The sequence below is a fragment of the Mustela nivalis genome (genome assembly GCF_964662115.1).
Source record: "Mustela nivalis genome assembly, chromosome: 5".
Taxonomy (NCBI): Eukaryota; Metazoa; Chordata; class Mammalia; order Carnivora; family Mustelidae; genus Mustela; species Mustela nivalis.
The window spans coordinates 61,614,446-61,623,312 of NC_139024.1; the positions used below are offsets into that span (position 1 = coordinate 61,614,446).

General features: G+C 36.5%; 1 long non-coding RNA gene across 1 annotated transcript; it reads right to left on the reverse strand.

The window, feature by feature from the left end:
• Positions 1-1,138: 1,138 nt before the first annotated feature.
• LOC309864703 lies at positions 1,139-7,509 on the reverse strand. The gene is made up of 3 exons (XR_014311701.1): positions 7,373-7,509; positions 5,053-5,126; positions 1,139-1,550 (listed from the first exon to the last, which is right to left on the reverse strand). It is a non-coding gene; the product is annotated as an uncharacterized lncRNA (long non-coding RNA).
• Positions 7,510-8,867: the final 1,358 nt, after the last annotated feature.

Here is an 8,867-nt window from a genome sequence, read left to right on the forward strand (position 1 = left end):
AGAAAATGCTTTAATGTAAAATATTGTCTGAAGGATTCTATGGCAGATACAAACTACATCTATTTGGGTGTTCTTTCTTCTATTATATCCTTGGCTTTATCTGCACCCTTTAAATCAATGTTGCTTTGTTGCTTTGGTAAACTCTTCATTAGTATTTGTCAAATTATTGTTATATTCAGCTACCTTCTGTCTTGTTATTATAGTCATATCCTCAAAGTGTATTTGTAATGCATTCTACACAGATGATCCTAAAACAAGCTGTTATTAAGCATATCATTATAGCACAAACACCAGAAAATTTATTTGCAAAAAATGTCAAATAGCTCGAGAAGCCTCTGGAGAATTCTTAAAGACGTAATACAAAGCCATCATAAACTTGCTTTTTTTCTTTTCAGAGCTTGTTCCTCTTGGTTCTAGTTACATCCTGACCCTTCTTTCACCAAGCATCACGCAGGAGGTTCCCACTGGACTTGCGGTGCACATGTGACTGGAGAGTCAAACCAGGTTATGTTCACTCCACCAAACTCTATCCTACCCCCAGTCTATTACTAAATTCATTAAATAAATTCCAATTGAATGATATTGGTCTAAGGGCAGTAAGTTTCCCCCAAACCAAAATGTCATATTTATGCTTTAAAGCAATTTAAAATAATTAAAAATAATGGCAGGTCAAAAACAATTTTCCTAATCTTAATTGATGTCATGCCCACAAATAGCAATAATTTATTCCTATGCAAAAGCTCCTCAACCCCGCACTAAAAGCTAAAAGACCTGAATTTTATTTTTGGCCCTAATACTGACTTCCTGCTATAAGTCTTTCAGTTTCTACATTTATGTGACCAGCAAGCTAGAGAAAAATAAACTGTTGTGTCCTTGGGGCATAAGGAGCTCAGAAATTAATGAGTTAATAATTTACACACAACACGTGTACTTCGGGGGGAATAACCTTCATAACACACAATAAGTATAAAGTTGAAATAACTAAGTATGATAGACGTAGCTAACTCCATTTATTTTGTAATGTGTATGGTATTGTGATTCCAAGAATTCTGCCCTAACATGTGGTAGCATTTAGCCAATACTTCTAATAGTATTTACAAGTAGATTGAGAATTAGCCCACAAATACAATTCAGGAAGTTTATTCTGGTGATTTGTTTTTCATGTTCTGTAAAATGAATTGCATTAAAGGTCAGAAAAAGTCCCTTAAAGAACACTTCTTTAATATTTAAAGTGCAGCTGATCTTGTTGAACCTTATAATAAGATACACATAATTGGCTTCTCTCCTGGGAGTCAAACTCAGTAACTTTCTGCCCGATTAGCCAAACTGTTGCATAATACACAGAAAGATGGTAGAATGCAGAGCAAATAGTTTCTGTATTTACTGTTGTTCATTTTTAGCCACAGGAAAGAGGTAAAGAAACTACTGTATGTGATGACAAAGCAGGAATCAGCAGCTATCTCCGAAGCTGGCTAAATCCACTCTTCTCACAGTTCTTTGCAACACGAAGGCAATTCCCACTGAGTGTATCTAATTTGATCCTGCGATCTCTTGATGTGTTAGGAAATTTTTTTAGGAAAAAAAAAAGAGGAAAGAAAGAAAGGAAGGAAGGAAGAAAAATAACTGTTGTCAGTCAAACTGAAGGCAATCGACTCCCAAGATTGACATCAGCTCCCTGAACACATCATCGAAAACACACCTCCAAACCGCCATTTTCTCCTTCAAGACCCACCCTTCACATTCCAGCCATCCCACCCCCAACACACACACACACACACACACACACACGTGTGCATGCACAAACACACATGTACACCCCACAGAGGCAGATGGGCTCATACAACTATGTCAACAGCCTTAATACAATTTAAAAACTTAAAAAAAATGTAGAAAATGTTAAAGAGGAATCAAATTGACCAAATAATTTTTTTTAAAAGGAATATAAATTCACATATATTTCTCTTGGGCAATTTTCTTTCTTTATTTATTTTTTTAATTTAATTTATTTATTTGACAGACAGAGATCACAAGTAGGCAGAAAGGGAGGCAGAGAGAGGGGTGGAAACGGGCTCCCTGCCGAGCAGAGAGCCCAATGTGGGGCTTGATCCCAGGACCCTGGAATCATCACCTGAGCAGAAGGCAGAGGCTTTAACCCACTGAGCCATCCAGACATCCCCTTCTTGGGCAATTTTCTAAGTAATGACTTTGCAAAGTTTCTATTTGAAAAGAAAATATGTACTTCATACATTGTTTTTCAACTTTAGTCACCACTTGAACATGCTCTTAATTTCAAAATGCAATTAAAGTTCAAGTTTACTTGTGACCTACTTAAAGAAGCTTCCTGGATCAGAAATAAAAGAAAACAAATGCTTGTTAAGAAGTCTGTAATATGCCTTAGACATCAGAGCATCCTGAGATTTTTGGATGAAGTGCTCTCTTATAATGAGAAAAGCTAATATATTGAGTGTAAGTCAAAAACACACATTAAATGTTTCATTTGTTCCATAAGAGGGGAAAATTTTAAATCAAGTGGGTAAACATTTTTTAATAACTCAGCAAGAGATTTCATGGAATCCTCCCATATTTATAAATATTTTGAGATTTATGCATCCTTCTATATGGCAATAAGTTGTCCATCTCTAATTTTCATTTAATTTATTGTTTTTTCTGCCAATGAATTTTGGCTTAAAGCTCGTTTTTAGAATGTGTAAACAGAAACAAATAACTAGACGATTGTTATTGGACCCACTCTAACTAAAAATAGCTAAGTTAATATTTAAAAAAATATATACGCCACAATATTTAGTGTCAACCTTTTTAGGATTCACTTTCTGACACATTTTCCTCACACTGAAGCCACCTGAGAATATTTGCTAGAATGCACACTTTGCATGCCTATAAGAGACCTTAGTATTAGAGATATATTCATTCTACACTCACCAGAATATCAAACATTTGGAACATTAGTGATAGACTTATGCAGATAGCAAAGAATTTCCCCACATAAAGAGTCTAATGTCATCTGAAAACAAATAATGTTTTTGTTTTAATTTTGTCCCTCAATTACATAAGCAAATAAGCCCTCTGGGGAACTAAACTAATTTTCCTGACATCCAGGTGGTAAAGCCCATTTACTTCATAAGGCATTATTCTCCTGTTTCAATTTTAAGAATGTTAGCTATGTATTTTCTAGACCATGGTAGATTAGTAGCTGTAAATGGAAAAGGGATAGAACTGAGTAACAGAGCAAGCACTCCAACAATGACAAGGATAAATAGCTAATAGAAAAACTGCTACAAGCCGACAAATAAAATACAGTAATTTGGGACAATAAAGAGATTTATTGAAAGGCAAAATTTTCCAAACTTTTAATGGGCCATAAGTGCATTGGTACATTTATACTTAGTTATACCTGATTTCTAAGACATTGTATTTAATATGCTCTTTAGTATGTTCAAGAAAGCAGAAAGTTTTCAAATATAATTACAAATGTGTCCAACAAAAATAATCAAATATTTATAAAGCTTCAAAGTTAAAAAGTGTAACCTTTAGATATTGAGGAAATTTATTTTTGCAGAATGCCTCCTTTTCAGGCAACCACAGAACTACGTAAGATAGTTGGCATGGGTATAATTTTACAGTTCAAATGATTACTTTGTTGAAATAAAAAGTTACCAGAAGTTCGTGTAAAAGACTAAAAGTTTTATCTAGAAGTGAATAATCCCACTGTCACATGGAGAATGTTTTGCTGGTCACGAGACAAAGTCAATGAGTAAGGCAGAGTTTTGTTGACTATCCTGGTTTTATTGTTTTTTTAACCAATTAGCCATGTTTACAGAGAGAGGACAATAGCTAAGTGAGTCAAAAAGATATGAGGGTTAAGTCAGAACAGGGTGCCTTGCTGCTGACTTCATTTCCAGGTTTGGCTAGACCCTGCATTTTTCTAGTCTCAGGAGTTCCTTTATTTTCAGAACCTATTGGTTCTTTTCACGCAATTCACTGATACATAAATACATGCATGCCAAAATGGAAGTATAAACGATTCTTGGTCTTATGTTTTTGCAAGGGGCAGGGAAGGGAAAGTTTGAGCAGGATGCTAGTTTTTAGGGTAGGCACTTTAGAAAGCATGCAAAACTGGTTAAATGTGAGTTTTATTGAGCACAGCGGTCAAAAAATAATTTAGTTAGCTGATGAACCTAGTCCATGGTAAATATTCACTAGCTAACTTTTTGATTTGGCCGTGTTCTCTCGGATGAGACCTCTTGGTTGCTAGTCACCATTATTCCATGCCATTATGGTGGACATGCTTTATCACATCATGCTCTACAGCAAAGTGGCAAACTGATATCACAAAATTTCAGCAACACAATAACACTTAACGTGTACTGCTCAGATGGGGCCTGAATAGTCAGTGCAGGTTGGATCTCACTGGCCAAGATGATGGCTTACATCTGATCCAGATGTCTGAAGTCATTTACAACCAATTCTCTAGTCTTGTCAATTAGTCTTAACATTGAAGCAATTGACTTACCTGCTGACAGCCTGAATCAACAGATAATTTATGACCTGAACTTCTATAATTATTTTAATAGCCTTTTCATACCCTTTCCATTCTATTTTCATAATAAAAGCATTTAAAATGAGAACTCCTCACTAAAGGGAAGAGATGTGAAGGTCTTAAAGAAACATTTTATGAAAGAAATCAGAGACCTGCCTTTTTAAGAGGGTCCATATTGGAAAAGTTCCCCTCTTCCTCCTTTCAATCCATCTGTGGAGAAATATACTGGACTCTTTTTCACCATTTTAAGTCATGACTATCTCTCAAATTCCAACTTGTTTATTGCTTGTGCTAAGACCATCAAACATCTCAAAGATCAACCTGCTCTGCATTATCTTCCTATTATTAACAATGGCAGCTGAAAGAGAAGGCATTCCTTGAAAGTCTGCTCCTCACTTATCAGGCCAAGGGCTCTTAACTTCAAGAGGCCAGTTTTTTGCCAAGATAGCGCCCGCCTGTCTTCATTCTGTGCTCATTCACTTTCTGCTGCTTACCGCATCCTGCAGAAGGGTACTCCCATCATCGCTAACGTTGATTATAGACAAATGTCATGGCCGCCAGAGATGGGCTAAAGAACAACACAGAACAAGGCAAGTTTTGTGAAAAAACATGAACAAATAGTTTTAGTCTACTTAGCTAAGGAGAGAAACTATGGCTCAATATTGAACTGCTATACTTTACAACATACCATAGAGAATACCAAAGAAAATATTGCCTGGGGAGATGCATGCTCAAACCTTCCCATCTGCAGCTGCTATCAATTATTCTGCCCTGATGTGACCAGAAATCTCAGTTTTCAATAGAGAAATATGAGTTGTAAAAGAATCCTTATTGGCCACCCTTACATTCCCCTCCCCACCCCCACCTCCTGATTCTGTTTTGCTTTTCAAACATTTGAAATGTCCACATACTTTGTATCCTTGCCCACTGGGAAGTTAGAAAAGCAAACTTAGCTAGTTTCAGGGCAGAGGACAGATTTTGTGGCTTTCAGAGAATCTCCATTGGATTACAAAGGCTCATAAAAGGGTACCTTCACCCTAAATGTTATATAAACAGAGTTCTGTCTGTGTGTGTGATTTACACTCTTATTGAAGATCTTGACTCTTCCTTCTCTTCATGCTCGAAGATAAGTGAAGGGCAAAAAGGCTGTTTAGAAGGGTTAACCTGATCATTTTTTAAAAGATGTGTGCAAATCACTGGGGCTGGAATCCTGTTTGTCAACCAAATTGTCAGGAAATAATTTATTACCGACAAGAACAAAGCATGCAGCTGGATATCCCAAACAACGACATGCTAAATGAGCCAGAGACTTGTTATAAATATCTTCCCCAGGACTGCATTTCCTATAGTCTAAAATTATTCTAGAAGCAGTGTGTATTCATGGAAAAAATAGTTTTACTGGGCATCAGGATGTCAGAGTTTCTTTTGCCTATTCTAGTAACTAGCTGTGCTGTTCAAGTTAGGCCTCTTTCAGATTTTTGTGAAAAAAAAATAAAATAAATTAAAAAGGAAAAAGAGAGAGAGAGAGAAAGAAGAAAGAAAGAAAGAAAGAAAGAAAGAAAGAAAGAAAGAAAGAAAGAAAGAAAATGAAAAGAGAAAGAAAGAGGGAGTTAATACTGCATGACCTCTGAATTTCTTCTGAGTTCTAAAATTCTACACTGACATCACTGATATCCTATACAGGGAACCCAAATGTTATACAAATTAGTCTAGGCTTATTCAAAAGATGAGAAAAGTGCATTTAGAAAAAGAGAAACAAAGGACTGTTGTAAAATAGGCTTTTGATTTCTGTGTGAATTATATCATTAAGAAATTGTTCTTCAAGCACAATTAATAGAGTTAACTTTGAGACGTGAAAAAAGCTAATAAAAAATCAGAAAAGACAAAGTAATTGGAAATGAGACTTCATTTTAAAAAATAAAATTTTAAAAAGAAATGGTGATAAATGAAATCCCTCTTCTTTAGAAATTCCAGTCTTTTAATTTTTGTTTTATTCCACCCTGTGTCGAAAGTTCCTATGTGTCTGTCTTCTCTGTTAGACTATAACTTTCTAGATGTAGGGGACCATATTTTATTCATGTTTATATCTGTCATGTTGATTTGCCCAGAAAGACACTCCAGAAATGTTTGTTGAATTCTATTTTCAATATATTTGATAAAAATGGTAAATATTGAGATGGAATAATCAATCAAACTCAGCTGGTAAATCTAAATCTTCGATGTATCTCCAAACTTCTTTTACAAATGACTTGGGAGGCAATGATGTCACATAGACTCTGTGAGATACCTAACAAACTGGAGAAGACTCTTCCTATCTTGAAAGAAAGAAAAATATCAAATTGCAAACAGGTAATTATTTCCTTATCTATCAGTATTTCTCTATGGCTCATTCATTTATTTATCCATTCATCCCATATTTAATGTATAACAAATAATCTGGTCGTACAATTATGATTCAGATACAGCCCTTGCTTTCAATACAGTGTTTCTAGTTTATGCAGAGAGGTCAGTTACAATACAGTGGGGTAATTGTGGTGATAGTGATATGTATACAACACATTGAGAGTACATAAAAGGGATGCCTGAACGAATGTTTAGAATCATTTAAAGCTTCTCAGAAGAGAAGATGCATGGCTTAGCTGAATAACAAAGGGTAATTCTGAGTCAGTCTGGCAAAGATCAAGACCTGTAGACAAAGAGGGTGGTATTAGTTAGGAAATTTTAGGTAGTACTTATTGTATGTCGGGCATTTTTTCCAATCACTTTATAAACAGTAATTCCTTTAATACAACAACTATGTGCAGGAACTATTACCATACCCATTACAAATGAGGAAACCAGGACACAGAAAGGATAGGTAACTTTACAAGGTCAACCAGCTAGTAGGTGACAGAGCTGAGATTTGAACCCAGGCACTGTGGGGTCAGAAGTTATGCTTTTAAGCCTCTTGATTATATGTTGTTGCTCTATGGTTGGGAGGCAGAGAACCTGGCTCCTCCCCACTCACCTCTTCTCTTTTTGTTCTCTGCCTCAGCATTCTACCCTCTTTGTTCTCTGTCTCAGCATTCTATACATCTGATTTTGTACTGACTTGTGTGTGCACTTGTGCTCTTCTGTCTTCCTCATCATACTGCAGCACTGCAGGGGTTCTCATTGAGGGGTTCAAAGCAGGAGATCATATATGTACTTTAAAAAGAGCACTCTGATTGAAGCAGAGGGAAAAGATGTCATTTTGGTTAGAATATCTATAATATACCTGATATTAAAATAGAGCTCCAGGCACATTTCAAAACAGGGAGATAGACCAAGAAGTAAAAATATTCCAAAGTAAGAGACTAACATCTACTTTAGTTGAATCTTAGATGTCTTAACCACATTAAAGTGTAAAAGTGTCTAGTTGGAGATTAGAAGAGAATTTTTGGAGCGGAGAAGATTTATTTGAAGACGCCTTTGCTATGAGTCACAACCACCCATCTCTGGTCCAGGAGAGCAGGAGACAGCCTTAACTTCAAACTTAGAGATCTTTGAAGTAATAACTCAAGGAAGAATTTTCTGGAAAGAGCAGTAGAGAGACTGATCCCTAACTCATACTAAAGAAAAGCAACTTCACTGGGACTACTCCAAGAACTTGATGTTTGTCCTCTTCAGTTTAGGTGCTGTCTGATTTCCACTCAAAACCCTAAGGACAAGATGGGCTGGTCCTCCACAGGGATGTGAAGGAGTCTGCTGTACTGAGATGGGGCAGCAGGCTTAACACCCTGGCCAGGAATATATGAGTGTGGACCAAAGACTGGAGGGAGCATGCAGGAGAAGCCTAAACAGAGCTGAGCCAGCAAAGGGCTACCATAGGTCCCTACAGAAGGAGTGTCCAGCTGTTCACTCATATGTTGGCAGAAGCTGGAGCTTATGCTGGATGCATCATGACTAAAGGATGATTATGTAGTCAGGCTAAGCTTTCTCAAGAGGAAGTATAAGTGAGAGACCCTTATTGATTTGGGTGTGAGTTGGAGAGGAGTGTCTTCTACAAATGTACAAAAGTGTCTATGATAGAATAAGCTCCTTTCACCCACCTCCCAAGTTCATAGAGAGGGTAATACTCAAACATCAAGAGAAGATCAGGTGACTGAGGACTTTTTCTCTCCACTTTCCCTCATCCCTTCTGTAGGAAGGATTCAAAATCTGAAGTTAGCCAAAGAGAGAAGAGAAGTAGAAATCACCACATGATAAAAGAATGAAGAAGCCAATCTTACTCTGCTTACCTAATAGTAAATTTTACATGGGACATCTTGATGATTCCAATGTGATAGTG